The sequence below is a fragment of the Alosa pseudoharengus genome, unplaced genomic scaffold (assembly GCF_046254945.1).
Source record: "Alosa pseudoharengus isolate Yale_2024_CS ecotype anadromous, Long Island Sound unplaced genomic scaffold, YU_APseudo_1.1 YU_APseudo_1.1_scf_22, whole genome shotgun sequence".
Lineage (NCBI taxonomy): Eukaryota > Metazoa > Chordata > Actinopteri > Clupeiformes > Clupeidae > Alosa > Alosa pseudoharengus.
The window spans coordinates 10,203,370-10,223,800 of NW_027468680.1; the positions used below are offsets into that span (position 1 = coordinate 10,203,370).

General features: G+C 41.8%; 1 long non-coding RNA gene across 1 annotated transcript; it reads right to left on the bottom strand.

Annotated features, from left to right (window-relative positions):
• Nucleotides 1-1,783: 1,783 nt before the first annotated feature.
• LOC143139268 (uncharacterized) lies at nucleotides 1,784-20,180 on the bottom strand. Its single transcript, XR_012990364.1, has 3 exons — nucleotides 19,487-20,180; nucleotides 14,338-14,479; nucleotides 1,784-3,635 (listed from the first exon to the last, which is right to left on the bottom strand). It is a non-coding gene; the product is annotated as an uncharacterized LOC143139268 (long non-coding RNA).
• Nucleotides 20,181-20,431: the final 251 nt, after the last annotated feature.

Genomic DNA, 20,431 nt, shown 5'->3' on the forward strand with positions numbered 1-20,431 from the left:
ACTTGAGTCTATTTCAAGCCTCTGACTGACACTTAAAGTGCTTTTTAATTGATTAAATATTTATATGGGCCTTGCCTTTTGATGTGTGTGTCTGTATGTATCCATGTCTACGTGTAACTGAGTGAGTGAAAACAGCTTCAAGGTTGTTTCTTGAGAGACCAGCTCATTATGTGTGTGTGTGTGTGTGTGTGTGTGTATGCGAGCAAATACGTCAGACCAATCATTTAGTTGTGTATTGTGAATTGTGCAGGTATATGATTTAAGAGGAACACCTGAATGGCTGTGGCTCAATGCTTTATACTTTATACATACACACACACACACAACACACACACATACATGCTCTTGCTGACACAGCACACACACAAACAACAATATAAATACTCTATCTCTCTCTTTCTCACACACACTCACACACACGCACAAACACGTATAAAGCTTGCCATGCAGAACCCATCTCTCTGACTCTCTTCCTTTATTACCAGCTGCCAAGGAGGTTCCTATCTCCATTACATAAAAAGGACACACACACACACACACACACACACACACAAACACAGTCACACACACACACACACACACACACACACACACACACACACACACACACACACACACACACACACACACACACACACACACACACACACACACACACACACACACACACATGGCATGGTTAAATGTGGAATTAATAGGTGGAAAAAGGAAACTGCACTCAGAGGATGATGCTCAAATACACTCTTAAAGCAACACCAAAGAGTTTTTTGTAACAGGGTGAACGGCACTTCTGCATTCGCTTCACAGCCCTCTATCGGCTATAACCGCACTATGTAAGTTTGCCAGTTCGGGTAGCGGATCTGTAGTTCGATGGAATGAGACATAAGAAACTACAAATTTGACTTGCATCTGATGTCGCAATACATTGTATCTTTCATAAATCGTGCAACATATTCTACCTTGTCTATGGACATTATTTGCAAAGCTGGTGCTGGATAAACAAATAGCGTGCGAGGGAAAGTTCTTTGGTGTTGCTTTAAAATGAACTCTTCTCTATGTCCAGATAGGGACAAGTTTGTGTTGTTTCCAACACATTTCTTTTGTTATTTATTTCAAGAGTGTACACAGTAAAATTCTTTATGTCCAGATAGGGACAACACAGTTTTAGTGTTGTATTAAAATAAATAAAAACAAGCTAAAACAGTGTACAACAGTGCCTTAGATGGGCAGAGACTAAGATATTGTACAAACGTTTCGGGCTTAGCCCATCTTCAGTGCTCCCAGTTTGACTTGACCTGGTTTTGTATTCTATGCACCAGGCGAAACACCTTTGCATACACAAATCTTAACATAAGGTGCAGACGCCAACCTCAAACGAACTCTTAACCGTGGAATTAAACAGCCCAATCTATTGCCTGCTTGTCGATGAGGATGCCAAACCTGCCGCATCAATGTGTGCGAGAGGCAGAGAGACTCACACACATAAACAGATATATGCAAATAAGGGCTGTTTTTAGACTAAACATCTCAATTTCCCAAAGGATGTCTGAATATGGATGTTAAATTATGGGAATTAAGTGTGTGTGTCAGATGTTGGAGCTATTTTTTATGAATGGGAATGGTATGAATAATAACACTTTTTAAAGGGGATTTAACAAGCTGTAAGTTCCGTACAATGACTCTGATGTCAATTCAGTCCACACAGCAACAACAGTATAAACAGAAACCTATTTATTCAAGTATAATACATATCTCTGACGCACTGACTTGTCAGACTTTTAAACAAAGACACCTCAGTAAACCAAGTCACGATGTATAAAAAAAGTCAGAGTTATTGAGTAAATTACAAATCCTATTTGTGCCATTACTTGCTAAACTTTCTTCAATGAGTCAGTTATTAATCTTGAGGAACATTCTGAAATCTGTAATCTGTCATACCTGCCCATGGTATGTGAGCATTAGACACTAAAATACTAGGAACATTCTGAACATTAGACACTAAAATACTAGGAACATTCTGAGCATTAGACACTAAAATACTAGGAACATTCTGAACATTAGACACTAAAATACTAGGAGATCTTTGCTGATTGATTGCCAAGGCTAGAAATGGAGTCCCTCCCAGTAGATCTGTAGAAGCACAGCCTCGCTTCACTCTTAGCAGATCTGTTTAAAGAGAAGATCACCCCCAATTTAATTAAATCCCCAGTATGCAACTTTCTCTTTCAAGCAAAGTCCTAATGTAGAAACCTCAAATCTCAAACACTTCAGATAGCCAGGCTCATTATACAGTCTGAACAGCAGTACACACACATTTCTGTTTCTGGATATTCTCGGCAACCAATCTAAAGCTCAAAGAAACTCGTAAGGGACAGGAGGGCCTTCAGGTTATTGACTGCATTTGTGGAGGCACTTCAGAGCCTGGAAGTAGGGGGAAGAGCGAGAGAGAGAGAGAGAGAGAGAGGGGAAGAGAGGAAGGAGGGAGAGGGGGATAGAGGAAGGGAGGCAGTGGGGAGGATTGATTTAAAGTCTCTGGGTAACACTAGCTTTATCAGCAGGCCTTGCATCTCGCAGCTTCTATGCAATAATATGGCCAGAGAGGCCAAGAGTCGACCTCTGAGTTTTTAAGAATTGAAGATTACATACAGTTCACAACAATCAACAATAAATGATTAACAGATCAAAGCACTGAGCAGTATCTGAGTAAAGATCGTCATGCATACAATGGTTCGTCATCATTACAGCGTGGTAGTAATCTTTCGAACAATACACTTAACATTAAATGACATAACTTATGGTGTAAATGGACAATGACATTTAAGTACATCTGCTTGTCTTTTTCAAAACTAAGATTTGAATTTTGGCATAATGCAATAATTCATCCATATCTCACATACATTGTTCTTGTGATGAATGGTAGCACACTTAACGTACAGTACCTACTGCAAGATATACATCCGGGTATGATTGCAGACCTCTTGATTGAAAATTTGTTTATCTACATATGTTTTCCTGATCTGATCAAATCCATCCAAACGTGACTGCATGACTGAGCACTTCTAATTTCCTCCCCTGGAGAATATCATCAGGCTTATTATCTAACACCATCCTATACGTTGCATTTCATGTCGCCATGGCGAAACCGACACAGTGCTCCCCTAGGTCTGACTTCACAGCACATGATTACCCGTGTAATATATTCACTGACATGTTCCCAGATACTCCTCGTATAAGGACTATCAAAGGGCTGCTTGATGAGGGACATATGGCACGCAAGGTGCTTCCTCCCGGGCCCGGTGCTTGTGGTACCACTCCACTTCTGGACCTGGCTGCGGTTCCGCCGCTCTGCCTTCCCTCTGGCATCTGGGACGGTGCAACTGAATGACAATCAGGCCGCTCGATCGGAACCCGTGCGACAACCAGGTGCCGCTGACACGCTCGTCGTTGATCAAAGCCCGTGGCGGTGGCGGCGGCGGCAATGGAGCTATTTTTGATTCGGCAGATTGGAGAGGAGAGGCAGCCTCAGAGGCCCTCCAATCACAGCACTCCGGTGAGACGCTGGCCAATTTTCCGGTGACCGACGGCATCGGTTTTTATTAGAGGAGCTTCATGGCTTAGTTTTCATGAAACGACACCTTGTTAAAGGAATAAAAAGAGGATCATGATGATTGGAGATTTTAGGACAAAAACAAGCAAATGTATAACATTCAGGTATTCACATCCTGACCACCTCCGACTCCAGATAAGAGCACAGACAAGAAATGTATAGCCACAACAGATTTATCTTTAACTCCATCTTTGTCTGACTCTTTTAGTAATTTATCCTCAGGGTAACAGTGCAGGGCCCATATTTACAGAGAATATTAAGGTTATAAGGATACAAGGATACAAGGAAGTTTATTGTCACATGCATATAGTTACTGGAAGTAAGAAATGCAGTGAAATTATGTCTGGTGTCAGCCTATTTGTGCATTAATGGGGGGGGGGGGGGGTAAAAAGTGCAGTAGAAGAGGGGTACTTATAAGTAGCCCCTTACTGGCGGCTTTAGGAGAAACTCTAAAAAATAATGGGTGTGTTAGTCTTAACTTTAGGACAAAAAGCACCAGTTTGTATCATTCCAACCACAATGTTTTGAAATGCACATACATCTCAATCGCGAGGGAACAATTGTGCAGGGGCGCCGCTAGGGAAGTTAGGACAATTCTTAGGGCCCAGCACTGACAGGGGGCCCTCAACTATGCAGTGGCGTAACTACAGACGAGAGCTCACCACCACGTTCCCGACATGAGCTCCCTCCCGTCATTGCTCGGGCCCACCACTCAACATCATCGTTAGTAAGATCAAACCTTTATGAAAGTTATCAGCTACCCAGCTAACATTTTTAGAGTGAGGGATGACAGCTGTTAATACCACTCTTTTGCTTTGTAACTAGTAGTTATGGTGACCCTATTTGTATGTGTATTTTTGTTTTTGTATTGTGGTTATGTTCAGATGTTACAATATAAAAATGTGACTTAGAAGTAAAACAATTACCTGCAACATTTCTTTTTTTATTGACAATGTTAACGAAGGAACAAGGCCTGCTGGGAATGTGAATATGTGTTTATCCAATGATCTTAATTCATGATTACGTTATGTTGTAAAGCTACTTCTGGATGTGTTGCAATTAGCAATTAGTAAGCTAGAAAGTGGCACACAGAAGACGAGACGAGAAAAAAGACTAGAATTGGTGGAGACTAACTCCAAATTAATGAAACACCTCGAATCAAAGATTCTAGAGCACTCGAATGTTGCTGCTGGCGTTGATGCTAGTAATGCTGATGTTAAGTCCTACCTAAGGAGTAGGCTAGCATGGGACAAGAACGATTGAGTGGATTGGCCATACTCTCCATAGAGAACAGCAGTTGGATGTCATTGATATATCATCAATGACTTTGCTGAACAGAAGGCCCATAGAGTGAACATCTAATGGGTGAGTTACAGGTGGCTTTTTGTTATGGAGTAGGCTGTGGGGTGCACTTCCTGTGACCTTTTTGTGGAATATCTGTCCGCTGTTTTGTGCTGTTTTGCTTGATGCTTTTCTTGATGGCTATTAATTGTTCTGCGGCTTATGGCATCTGCGTTTCGGTTTTGGATGTTGTGGGAATTCAGAGGTGGCGATGAGTAGTCAGCCACTCTCCATGGCTCTGTCTGATCATATGTTGGGTGGGGGGGGGGGGGGTTACAATAACTATAATACTACATGGGAGGGGGGCAGAATTATTGTCTGTCATAGTGCCCACATTTTCTAGCAGCGCCCCTGCATGTAAGGGATGCAATAAGACCACCAACAACAACCAAAACCATTAATTGTCAAAGTGTAACTGTAAACTAACTTCTTTGTCAAGGTGTAAACTAACTTCTTTATCAAGGTGTAAACTAACTTCTTCCTGCCTATGCAAATGTGTCATACAGATCCATATTTACAAAGTTCCAAAGATACTGTCAGCCTGTAGTGTATTCCATTACTATTTCATTTGTATTTCTTTTTATCTCTCAACCTTCGCAGTTCTGCATGGCATGCCTACTCATCAGCACAGGCCTGTCACTCAACAGCCAACCACCGTGGTGACTGCAAGCAAGCAAATGTGAGAAAATATGCCAACAAACGGAGCTCTTATAGGTAGGCTGCAAGCATAAGCATAACAATTGTGCATTTTATGAGTAAAGCATGAATGTTTCCACATAAAATCTACACACTCTAAGGTTTAATTTTAGACGTGGAGCCATTTTGTATCTGACCTCTGGGGGTCAATGACATCATCATTACATTTCCCCCCATTATTCTCCATTACAATAATATATATGTTCACAAATATGCAGTTTTATTCCAATAGAAATTATCATTTATTATCATATCATTTTGGCCTCAGCTGTTGCCCTGATGCCACATTTTTCCTGGAACACCAGTTTGGTCATTCCAGGTGTAAATGTAAACATAGCAACCAGGTATAAGCATCCATAATGGACAACTCCTGTTAAGCCTTTTTGCATGACAGTTATTTTTTTAACCACTTGTGCTTATTACTAAGTTTACTTTTATTACTAATTACTACTAGCCTGGGTTTCCCCATGCTGCCTTACGCGCGCGATTTTATTCACGCTGCTAGGCAGGTTGGATTCTATGGACTTCGTTTTCACCTCAACGAAGGAACCGGAACCAATCACAGAACGGAGGGAGGGCAGCAAGACGATGACGACACACCGAAGCCGTTATGAGCTACCTACAGACGCATTTAATTCGTAGCGCCCAATCAACGGCTCTGGGCATTCCTAAACCACGTTTCAAATACGAGAAAATGAATGTCTAGTTCCCAGACCCCATCTCAATGAGATGAGGTCTGACGTTAGCCAGGCTAAATTACTACATGAAAAATAAACAATTTACAGGAAAGAATTATTTATTATTTAAAAGAATATGTAACAAATTAGCATATTAGTGACCACACACCATAAGCTAGCATGATAGCAAAAATGCTAATCAAAATGAGTTAACATTTTAGTTATTTTACATTTATCAGTAAACCCCATGGAGTTTGTTTTGTATGCTAAGCCACATATCCCCAACCAGCGCAAAGTACAGACCTACCGTACACTACACCAGCGATGCACAACATCAACTAGGCTACACTCACGCATAGTTTAGGTGAGCTATAGTTAAAACAGAAGAACATACGTGCAAGGGTATTAGCTGCATAGATTCAACGCAGATACATGAATCTAGCTTGTTGTATGTTCTTCAAGCGCAAGACTGAAATAAGCTTCGTGAGAAGGCTTCATGAAAGCGTAGCAGCTACAGTGGTTTAGGGGAAACTGAGTATCGGTGAAGTATTGGTGGGTGGTATCGGGGAATTTTTATGAATACGAGTACGAGTATATGGGCCTAGTATCGGCCCGATCCTCGATGGCAGTATCGGTCACTACTTTTCACTCTTAAAATGTTTAATGCAATTTAGGAGTACTCTTAGAGATAAAATAAAATGGTTTGTCAATATGGGCCTTGATGTACATCAATTAATTCATGGTATCAGGGTTGCTAATATGTAATAATACTGTATGTACCTATATATATATATATATATATATATATAGGTACATACAGTATTATTAAGATATAACATCTTTCATCAGTTAATCGGTACTGTCTCTTGCAATCACAGGAAAAACCATGGGCAGATCAGATTATTGGCATCCAAATAAACACAAACAATAAATACTTCCTCTCTCAAACCTTCCTATTAAAAAACAACTACATCAAGGAGTCAAAGTGCAGAGTGTAATCGATTCTACAGCGAGACCACTCATCGTCCTCCCCTCAGGGAAGAGGTGAGACGTCCGTCAAAGCCCGACTGATGAGGATCCGTCACCAAGGAGACACTAATGAGCTTGCTTCTCTCCGCCCGACATGACCAGCGACATGTCAAGTGTCGTGGTGAAAGACGCAGAGATTAATACATTTTGGCGGCCTCTATTATATCATATCCCGCAGGTTTTGCGGTTTAGCTGAGGAAGAGCGATTGCTATGCCAAGGTCACCGGAAATCCAGAGATGTAAGTAGTGATGAATAGGGAGTATAAGCTGAGCATACTAAGAGCCAGGTTGGATAACATTTCCTTTTGAATTTGAATGCAACGACCTGATGTAATCATCGGATTCTTTATCTGTTATCCAGGTTTTCAGTGGCACAATATGTGAGCTCAATTTGTCCAGCTGCACTTTATGGCCACATTCTTTACTATCTAAAATGGCTACCTATTATCATTTGTTTCAATCAGAAACAAGTCATAAAAAAACTCCACAGGATTGTCTGAAAGGACATTTTGTTCAAATGAAGACCTCAAGACCGTTGTCTGCACACAATATACACACAAGCATGATGCAAGGCACACACACACACACTAAAATTTAGTTGTCCTACATAAACACTCTGTCTCTCTCTCTCTCTCTCTCACACACACACACAGACACTCACACACACTCAAAGTCCCAATGATACTGTAGGGTAGACAGTGCCCTTATTAAATTATAATGGGAAGCTCATATTGTGTCAGAGTTTACTTGTTAGGGCCCTATGCTGTTAATGAAATGGCACAGAAAGATCATTACAAGAGGAAGGTAATTATGATAATCTCTACTTTAATTAGCATTGGTTGTTATAGTGGTGTTAATGTGTGTTCAAATGTGAGAGTTAGTACATGGTGTGTGTGTGTGTGTGTGTGGGTGGGGTAAAAACTACAGGAAAGGAAAGTTAGAGATGTGGACTTACATATGTGTGTGTGTACAGGGAACAGCCTGAGAGAAAGAGAGGTGTGCATGCATGAGAAGGTTTTATGGATGCTAATGGCTCATAAGTAGAGATGTCCGATAATATCGGCCCACCGATATTATCGGCCCGATATTAGCATACAAATGTAATATCTGTTAATATCGTTATCGGATTTTTTTTGCCTTAAAACCGATAAAATAATGCTTGCGTTCCTGAAGCGTTTACCGGCGCACAGATGATGACCTCATCAAGCTGCGTCTTGAAGCATGTGGATGGCTGCAGTAACAAACTTGCTCGCTCTGTTTCAACTAGGCCTGTTAAACTCGATTCCTTTTAAGGATCCGGGTTATTCTGAGTCACTCACTAAACTGATCCGGGTTGAACGAGTCACTTGAGTCACTTGAGTCAGTATTGCTAAATCGCAAAGAAATTCAGTCCTACGTTCAAGCAGTGCAGTGGGGTGCTTCATTTCGTTAAGTGCCTTCTCATGTTGGATGTGGATCCTCCATGATTTGAAACCAGGTTTTTGCAGTACTTGCATTTAGCCTAAGAGTTTTGGTCTCCTGGTCAAAGTGCATCCACACATTGTTCATCTTTTTGGTGCTCATGTTCAGAAACTTTGATCTTATTGACAGGGAGGGTAGCCTATATTATAATAATTAATTATTTGTTGTTGTTTTGTTAACAATAGAACATTTGCCTAGGTCTAATGCTACTCTGCTACAATGTTTATTACCACTACTATATACTAATAGTAGGCTACTATGAATCTATTCTAATAGGTATTATAAGCAGCTAATACTAGGCAACTAATATTATTAGCCTATTAATCATAGCTATATATATATATATATATATATCATGTTAGGTAGACTAATATAATATCATATATAATATAATATAATAAAACATAATATAATATAATATAAAATAGCCTAATATAATAGCATCAAAACCTCCACCCACTCATGGGAAAGAAAGCAGTTTGAGCCAGACTGTTTATTTATTGTCTTAGCCTAAGCAATTGACTTTCAATGTAGACATAGAAACAGGAACATAGAAATGCCCTGCAGTGACTAAATTATTATTATTATTATTATTATTATTATTATTATTACTACTACTACTACTACTACTACTACTACTATTCTCATTAGGCCTATTATTATTATCACCTTGACACGAGTAGAAACTAGGCTACTTGCTCGTCTACAGATCCACTCATGACAACTAGCCGGCTGATTCGGCTCGCACTCATAACAACAACGTAACCGGCCCGCTTGGCTGATCCGACTGGCTAGCCTACTCTCCATACAGAGCTTGCAATGTTTCAGACTGTTTTCGCGACCTAATTGCATTTTAAAGTAGGCTATGCGTGCAGAATATATGTTATTTCAGAAGTGAACGCATGGCTTTTGTTGTGGATTTTCTTTTAACCTTGACGAGGAGTTACTCGCTCCTCTAAAGATCCACTCATGACAACGTAGCCGGCTGATTCGGCTGACTCGCACTCATAACAATGTAACCGGCCCGCCCTGCAGATCCAACTGACCCGGCTAGCCTGAGCAGCTCCATACAGAGCTTGCAATGTTTCGTACTGTCTTCGCGACCTAATTGCATTTAAAAGTAGGCTATGCCTACGTTTAGAACATTGTATGTTATTTCAGAAGTGAAAGAATGGCTTTTGTTGTGGATTTGCTTTTCACCTTGACGAGGAGTTACTCGCTCGTCTACTGATCCACTCATGACAACGCCGGCTGATTCGGCTGACTCGCACTCATAACGTAACCGCCCGGCCCAGCGATCCGACTAACCCGGGTATACAAAGCAGCTCCATTAAGAGCGTGCAATGTTTCGGACTGTCTGCGCGACCTAATTGCATTTTAATATGCTACACATCTATACACCAAATCTAAAGTATGCCTAGGCTACATGCAGAACATTGAATGTTATTTTAGAGGTGAAGAATGGCTTTTGTTGTGGAATTGCTTTTCACTTTGAGGAGGAGCTACTCGCTCGTCTACAGCCACTCATGACAACGTAGCCGCATAGATATATACACTAGATGTCGCCTTCTGCTTCTCAGCATGCGTCAACACCGCCGCCATCTTGGTACAGGGATCTGAAGCGCTAAACTAGTTCTCCTGTATTGTCAGCGTTACCTATTTAGCGACGTTTGGCCATCCCCAGCGATAGAAAACCTTTTTAGCGATTAGCGACAAATTTGGGAACTTCTCACAACGATGGCAGATCGGCTTCTTTGTTGTTGAAACGTAAGAAAATCACCTTTCTCATGGCTTTGTCATTTATGAATTCAGCTACATCTCGTTTGCCCATGGCACTGACCCATGATTATAAAAGTAACGACTGGCCTAGCCTATGTAGTAGCAGAGGTAAATGTTCTACAGATCTACAGCAACTTCTGGTGAGATTACAACTTACATGAGTAAACGAGACGAGGGGTATGTGGCCTCAACCAGAGCATGTCTACGAAGAGCCTGTTTACTCTCATTGTATCGAACCTGGTTGCAGTTTACTCATTGTTCCTCTAGGGGCCGCCGCTAGCTAGTGCAGAATGAATGGGAGTCTATGGGGCTAGACGGGTAAAATGTATCTTTATTATCGTCTTAAGCTTAGTTTACTCTAGACTCAACCATAAATACATGCCTGTCAGTTGGAACAACCCAAAAAACTAGATGATTGCTTGAGATTTTGACGATTTATGGTGGTTTTATTTTCGCTAGATCTTTGCCCAGATTGAAACTAATGCATTATAGAGGAGTGGATCACTGAAGCAAAATGGCGTCTCGATTGACGCATTCGTTCCAATGAACAGCAGTAGTCAAGGCGACATCTAGTGTATATATCTATGACGTAGCCGTAGCCGACTCGTACTCATGTAGCCTAACCGGCTGGCTGATCCGACTAACCCGGCTCTGCGGGAAGTTAACCAGTTATCTCAGACTGCCTGCTCACTCAGTCGCTTGAGTTGATTTGTGGAGTTGTGGTTATCCTACTTACGAAATGGTTACATTTTTGGCAGATATGATGGCTAGTAGGCTAGCTAATGTTGCAAGAGGTTTGTGTGTGGCGCTGTTTATCGTTTTAGATTGAATTGTAGTAGGACTCAACTGATCCGAGTTAATGATACTAGAGACTCGCGACTCGTGGGTTAATTTAAAGATACGGGTGAAAGATCCGAGTGAATCACGACTCAAACAGGCGTAGTTTCAACATTATGTCTGTGGTTTGGAATTGGCCATGGCCGTCGTAGCCCCTTGAGTTGGCCGTGACGCCCCTTTGAAAATCAGAGGTTTACAGGCCACGGTGGCCTTGGTGCCCCCTTCTTTAAATATTCTGCTTTGTGTCCTACTAATAGCGATATATATTTGGCCTATGGCCAAATTACGCAGTGGAGAAAGTGACAGCGCAAGAAAGTGCGTCCAAATTAACCCATTCTTCTCAGTTGAACTACTCGCGAAGTAGCCTACTCATCACACAGACATCACAAGTATCACATGAAAGAGCTTTTTCTCAGCTTTTAAACGATGTTAGCCGCTAATTGCTGTGGTGAACGGTTCGCGAGAAAAGTAAATAATATCATTCAATCATAAATTCTACTGAAGGTTTTGCGTCCATCTCCCTACCCATTCATCTCGGTGGAATACTTCAGAACCCTTCGTTTAACATATGACAAACCATATATCAGAATAAACAGCAGACCTTACCGAACAGAAAGGTGTAAATCAGTCCCCTGTACAGTTAACCGTTCCAGACTAATCCCGTTTTGAATTTGCAGTAAATTTCAACATACATGGATGTCTCCAAATTTGGGATTTAAGTTTTACACTGTGTTTAAATTGTTCCACATTATTTCATAACGGGCCAAATACAAAACAAATATTACAAATGTCGCCTAGATATCGGTAAATCAGAGGACAGCTGACTGTAAGAGTTTGTGAAAGTAGCCTTAATGATCACAAAATGCTAAGCATGCATCTAGGCTATTTGAGTTTCTTAAAGCTGAGCTGTGCTTAAATTGTTCAATACATGATTTCATAACAGGCCAAATATAAAATAAATGTTAAATATAGCCTAGATATCTGAAAATATTAGATGATCAGATGATTTACAGTTATATGTAATATGTCATGTTTTATGTTTTTGTATACAGTGATGCAGGTCTACTGCAGTGAATACAACTTTGATCATTTTTATAGCCCACTACTGTATAGTTAACTTTGGCCTTGGTGCCCTGACATGTGGCCTTTGTGCCCCCCACCAAATATGCCCAACTGAAGGCCAAGTGGCCTTGCCCCTAAAATGGTGAAATTCCAAGCCTGATTGTGGGTATGGCCCGTTATGTACTTCACCTCAAGCCTGAAGTATTTTTTGTAGCTCAAACAAATGTTTTCAAAATTGTGCAGTATAGTTGCTTGCCACAGTGTAATTGACTCATATTTGTGCATTCATTCAATTAAGGTGATTGAGTTTTAGTTAAAGAAACAGTTCATGAAGCATCCTACAAATGCAGGCTCATTTAACACAGAAAAAGGGTAGCCTGTCATACACTATGCCTGTTATTTTAGTTGGCTTTACATTCTGCTATGTTGCACATAGTTGTTCAGGTACAATGTTTTATCATTTGCAAAGAAGTCAAATTTGCCCTATTTGTTGTGGGCATTGTCAAGATTATCTCAGGGAGAGTGTAATCCAAACTGTTGTTTGAGACAATTAAAAAATAAAAAATAAACATGGCACTTTTTCCCTAAATTAAGTTGAAGTATTTTTCTTATTTTGCACAGACAATGTTAACATTTGGAAAGCCTTGTTGCATTCAAGAATGCATCCAGTGGGGCATCACAATAACATTAAGCATGTTGTGTTAATTCCACAACAGGAGATATGTGATGTTACCTAAATTAGTTTTGAGGAAAAATAACCCACATATCGACATCGGTATCGGCTGATATCGGAATCGAAATTTGAGAGTTGGACAATATCGGCATATCGGATATCGGCAAAAAAGCCAATATCGAACATCCCTACTCATAAGTAAGACCCTCCAAAGACGAAACACCTAAAATATGCAGATGCACATGAATATCCAGGCAGTGCTTTTACATAGAGGGACGTCAGAACCAGCCATTGAAACACACACAAACACACACACACACATACTCTCTCTCCCCACATTATATGTCATTTGAAGATAAATGGATGAAGACCTCCAAAGCTGTGGGTCTTACGTTGACTATCTTGCACACCAACACACTGAACTGGGTCAAACACTGAGGAGCAGACTGGACCGTCCAGTGCCAGTGCTTCCAGTCCTCAGTCCAGTCCTCTGTCAGGCTTTAAGCTCCTGGGATCTGTGCGGGCTGTTGTTGGCACCGTGTCTAGTCCACACAGATCCACCATCTGCAGGGCTGTGCATTGAATAGACTGAGCCTTGCTCAGTGTTGCTCATCTGTGTGGGGCATGTGCTGGTCTGTGTGGGGCATGTGCTGGTCTATTAGGGGCATGTGCTGGTCTATGGGGCATGTGCTGGTCTATTAGGGGCATGTGCTGGTCTGTGGGGCATGTGCTGGTCTGTGTGGGGCATGTGTTGGTCTGTGTGGGGCATGTGCTGGTCTGTGTGGGGCATGTGCTGGTCTATGAGGGGCATGTGCTGGTCTGTGGGGCATGTGCTGGTCTGTGTGGGGCATGTGCTGGTCTGTGTGGGCATGTGCTGGTCTGTGTGGGGCATCTGCTGGTCTGTGTGGGGCATGTGCTGGTCTGTGGGGCATGTGCTGGTCTGTGTGGGGCATGTGCTGGAACTCAGTGTTGTTTTGATACAGTTGGGTGACTAAAAGAGATGCAAATCACTCACATTCACACACACACACACACAGACACAAACACACAACACACACACACACCAAAAACTCCGCTTATGCAACAACAGAAATGTAATTAATTTAACTACAGTCACACACACACACACACACATCAAATATATGTGCTAAGCAATGGAGCTGACACCCGCTTACAGTTTTCAATTAGGTGAGACGATTAGTGGTCGGCCAGCTCATCTGAACACATTTGAGTTTTTGCAGCGTTCGTCCCACCGGCACTTCAGAGCAGTGATGAGCGATCTCACGAGTCCACAGCCTCACAGAGTCCATTACACACCTGCAAATCAATTAGAGAAGTTAAAACATTGTGCCTGTGTGTGTGTGTCATTTTTGCCTTAGGCAGCACATGCACATTTTCCCCCATTGTGCCCTCTGATCTGGCATCATCATATCTCTGCCTAGGGGAAACTGATTGGTAAATATAACTGATTGGTAAACACGCACTGTCTCTCCCTCTCTTATGCGCGCACACACAAACGCATGCACGCACACACACACATACACACACACACACGCACACGCACACGCACACACACGCACACGCACACGCACACGCAAACACAATGAAACACACACGCACACGCACACACTCTCTCTCACACACAGACACACACTCACATATTAGCACACAGACTCACTGACTTGCACACACACATATAAAGAAAGAGAGAATACATATGTATGTTTGTCAGACAGACAGACAGAGACAGATGCTAAGTGAACACAAACACTTTTTCACAAAGTACAGTAATTTGACATATGAGGGAGAACAATAAACAACACTAACAGACCTGTCATTCATCATGTTTGTTGCACTCAGTCATATGTGTGCAATACACACTCAAAGAAGATCAATGTTTCATAAACTCGGTATTTAATCCAAACATACTTCAAAAGAAAAGAGACACATATCACAACACAACACACAGTGAGTAACTAACTCCAAGAACATCACAGTTTCATAAACTTGATATTTTTCTTCCCTGGTCTTGTCTAACAGACTTGAAAAATTAAATACCCACAAACACAGAAGTACACACACACACAGACACACACCAGATGTGCTGGTGTCACCACACTAGTTAAAACATCAATCAAAGGTAAATACCACATACACACCCGGCAACACACAGCTACAGTGACAAGCCCCCTACCCACTGCAATTTACCCATCGATCACAGCACACGGCCATCTGCCATCTTGCCATCCAAAGGCCAGTCTGACTGAACTGACCTGCAAACATACTCTCTCTCTCTCACTCTCTCTCTCTCTCTCTCTTTTTCTTTCTATCTCTCTCTCTCTCTCACACACACACACTATGTGGGTACCTGAATGCATACAGTATGAATTAGGGCTGTCAATCGATTAAAAAAAAATATCTAATTAATTACATACTCTGTGATTAATTAATCTAAATTAATCACATATATAATTTTTGCTGCAAAAGTATTTTAAATATTTAAATTGAAATGAATCATTGAATAATCAGCATTAGTGACATTAAAGTTCAAAAACTCTTTTATTATTATTATGACCGCCGCGCAGCGAAGCGGCGGTCATATAGGTTTAGTCAGATTTTTTTTTTTTTTTTCTTTTTCGCATGCCCAAATTTCTGTCAATGATTCCCGGGACACTGAAAGACCGGGGTACACGAAACTTGGTGGGCATGTAACCCCACATGGATAGCATGGAACCATCGTTTTTCGTTTTGATCTGTAGCCCCCCCGCTGGACTGGACCCCCCGAAAGGAGGGTAGGGCAGACACAGTTTTCTGTGAATATCTCGAAAACCGTAGGGTTTAGGAGGACCATTTTTTTTTTGTATGTTGATCTCAAGGGGCCATGTCAACCCATTCCATAACGACTCATTTCATGTATAGCGCCACCTAGTTAAACACAAAAAAGTAAAAATGAGGTGTTGTAATTGAAGGTATCTGTGACCTAACAAAGTACAAAATTGGAAGTGTAGGATCATTATGACACCCTCTGTATGCACGCCAAGTTTCGTGGAATTCCGTTCATGGGGGGCCACACAATAAATTCATTTATGTTACTATACACCAACTGGCCTGTAGGTGGCCGGAGACAGTTTTCTGTGAATATCTCGATAACCGTAGGGCCTAGGAGGTCCACCTTTTTTATGTATGTTGGTCTTAAGGGGGCATGTCAACCCATCCCAATACCACTTATTTCATGTATAGCGCCACCTAGTTAAAAATTAAAAAGCAAAAAATTAGGTGTTTTCATCACAATATCTCTGGCTGACAAGGTCAAAACTGCACGAAATTTCATTTCGGAGGGTGATCATTATGTCACCCTCCGAATGCATGCCAAGTTTTGTGTACTTTCGTTCATGGGGGGCCTTACAATAAAATAATTTATGTGTACATTTAGTGACGTACACCAACAAGGATTCCCGGGACACTGAAAGACCGGGGTACACAAAACTTGGTGGGCATGTACCCCCACATGGATAGCATGGAACCGTAATTTTTTGTTGTGATCTGTAGCCCCCCCGCTGGACTGGACCCCCCGAAAGGAGGGTAGGGCAGACACAGTTCTCTGTGAATATCTTGAGAACTGTAGGGCCTAGGATGACCATTTTTTTCCGTATGTTTGCCTCCAGGGGTCATGTTAACCCATTTCATGTGCACACATGTGCACAAACAGATACACACACACACACACACACACATACATTCACAGTAATCATACGTATGACACATACTCACACAGTAGACATATGTACGCTTGCATGCACAGGCACATACGCAGGCATACACACAAGCACGCACACACACACACACACACACACACGCATAACATAAACATGTACATGCACACATGCACACAATTCAAGAATTTCTCAGAATTATGAACAGGCAAGATGGAGGTGGGGTTGTATAAAATGAATTTTACATGTGAAATCTATGAACTAATCATGTTTTGGTACTTGTTGTCTAGCAGATACCAGTGAGAATTGAGTGTGGATAATGCAATTTAGTGAGACAGTTAGAATCATATAGGCCTTTCAGCGTGATTTATTTTTGTGGAAAAAATGTGCTGGACTGGGCGGCGGTCATATTTTGTACCGCTCTGCGGTACATCTAGTTTTAATAATGGCCATAATAATATATGATGACCTAATATGCTGAGGAAATAAATGTGCTTCGGGAAGAAGTTTTCTTTAACATACAAGGTATTTCAGGCCACAGATATAACCTAGCGGACACAATGAAAATAAATGCACACCCCTCAATGTCAACACTATTTCTTTGCATTGATGTGCGACTTTAGAGTTGATTAACTCCGGTGAAATGCAAAATCCTTGCTGCAGACATTGCAGAGGACTTTATTTTAATCAACACTTTATTTTTATCAACACCATAAGGCCGTTTTTTAAAAGTAAATGTTCCAATCAATGATCTAGGCAGCACATTTTCTTCTCTCTCCTTCATTTTACAGTCTACTGGTTACTGACTACAACGGCTCGGGGTCAAAGGTCATACAGAATCGATTAATCTGCGTTAATTTTTTTTAATCAGTTATTTTTTCTCAAATTAATTAATCGAAATGAATCAGTTATTTTGACAGCCCTAGTATGAATACATATGTAAGTCTGTAAAAACGTAATATACAATAATTATTACCCCACACACTGAGGTGGATGAATGGAGAGGTTACTGGAGGAGAGGGTAATGCATAACTGCAAGCTGAGCACTTGAGTGAGAGAGAGGAAGGTGGTGGGAACTCAAGAAATCAGGATTATTTTCCCCCCATGTCACCACTTCTTTCAAGATTCATGAAATCCCCAACAATTCACTCAAACATGTCTCACGACAACCTACCAACCACTGACAACTGTGTGTGTGTGTGTGTTGTGTGTGTTGTGTGTGTGATGACTGTGTGTGTGTGTTGTGTGTGTGTGTGTTGTGTGTGTGTGTGTGGTTTGTCATCTCAGCGTTTTCCCTCTCCTTAGCCCTCAGCATGTTGCTCGCTATTCAACATGTCTCTGCAGTGAAGCGTGGAGCGTGTTTGTCTCTCTGTCAGTCAGTCTGGGCGTAGTGCTGAAATATTGATAGTTTAATCTGCTATTCTAGTTTCTGCGGCTCAAACACCCCGGCAGAAATGTAGGACAACAGATCTACAGCATGTGAGCCAGACAGAACAGCACGAACTACAAGACACTCACATTGAATTTTATGTGTGTGTGTGTGTGTTTAAAATATGTTAAAAAAATGAAGCTCAACTGAATTGAATTTAGTTGAATTGAGAGTTCGTCACTTAGAATAACGTCTACACTGACAAGTGGGCACTGAAGTGGAGACGGTGAGTGATGCAGATGGAGAGAGGAAGGGTGAGACTAAAAAAGGAGAGAGAGAGAGAGAGGGGGGGGGAATACAGCAGAGGCGTATGGAAAAAAAGAATGAGGAAGAGAGTCTTACTCTTCCGACCCTTTGAGATTTCCTGTGGCTGAAACGCACCATGCTGCCCACTGCCTTTAGGGCACGTCCAGCTGTGTGTGTGTGTGTGTGTGTGTGTGTGTGTCCCACATATGAAACAATAAGAATTCAAGACCGTCTTCTCAACACATGACAACAAGGGGCTCAACAAAAAGAGCAACACACACGCACACACCTTGCCCACCTACTGATTTCCCTCCTCGTCTGTTTCTGTGTTCAAACGGCGATGTGAGAGAGAGAGAGACAGAGAGAGAGACAGAGAGGAAGAGAGACAGAAACACAGACACAAAGCCTGGGTGGGCAGATGAAATGAGCCCAGGAGAATGAATAACTGCAGACTTTATGACACATAAACACGCAGTAGTGGAGGACGGGAAGCACGACATCCCAATGGCCCTCTGTGGCTGCCCCTGATAACTCACCAGTGTCCTGGGCTTCAAAGCACCGCACGCTCACACACACACACACACCCTCACACCCCCCCTGCCACAATGCTCCTCACACACACAGCCGCAGTGTTAATTAGACGCCTCTGTGACATCAATGTGCTCGTTTGAAGACGCACGGACTGACTGCCTGAACCAAGAGATGACACACTAACACACACACACACACGCAAGCACACATGCTTGTTTTGTTGTTTGTTTACATGGTTAGGAGTGCTTGAATACTTTCGTTATTTTTAGGGAGGTGGACATCAAGTGAAAGCGTTATGAAAGTGTCGAAACTCTTAAATATGTATGTGTGTGCGTTTGCTTGTGTGTGTGTGTGAATGTATAGATAATTTGAGACTGATGTTTAACACACAACTTGTCAACTTACATGTCTGTCCTCTGATGATCCAGCTAGAGGTAAGGTAGGCGTTTCTACCAAAAACAAATCGCACCCCCTCCAAAGCGAGAGCATTGGCTGGCTACTGCTGCAGCACTAGTCCACAAGAGAGAAAATTGGGGAAAGAAACACAGTGAATCACAATCACATAACCTCATAGCATGAATCATATGGCTGCCCTTGCTAACACTACCTTCGTGTCTCATTCACGTCTGCATTTCGTTGGCTCTACTGCATTTTGTTGTCTCTGTACTTGTACTCTGCACAATGACAATAAAGTTGAATCTAATCTGATCTGATCTAAACTAATCTAATCCTACAACTATAAAAAACACACAAGTATGTTAGCCTGCATCACCACATTTGTAAAATATCCCATTTGAAGCCAATATAAGACAGACACCCTCAAATAACACTTCAAAGAATAGTTAACTTAAACACAGACAGCAAGAGAGTGTTATGTGTAAACATAGCTATGTAGTTGTCATTGGCATTGGGAAAATAGGATAAAACGTTACATCATTAGCTAGCTACATGGGCTACATACTTCAGGAAAATACCACATTCCCCCCAAAACCAACCAGGTATTTATCCAACAGAAATACTATGGTGTCACTTCTTTGGCTGAGAGGTTGAACCCTTGATAAGATTTTTGAAATAGAGTTTTTTTATCCTAAGGGTTGTGCAGGGTTGGACATGTGGCCAGTCAGGTTTAAAAGCTCCGTTGCAACTTGGAGCCCGTACCCCCACCCCCCCCGAGAAGCAAGACCATTTTAGTCCACCCGCCACCACTGAGACTTGGAGCGCTTTACACACAGAAATGTCACAAGGGCTGAGTCACACAACCCTGAGCGTCTGCTCTTACCACCACAGCGTGTGGCGCTTCAGAGGCCTCCTAAGAGGCAGGCTGTGCCGCCTGGGGGGGGGGGGGGATGG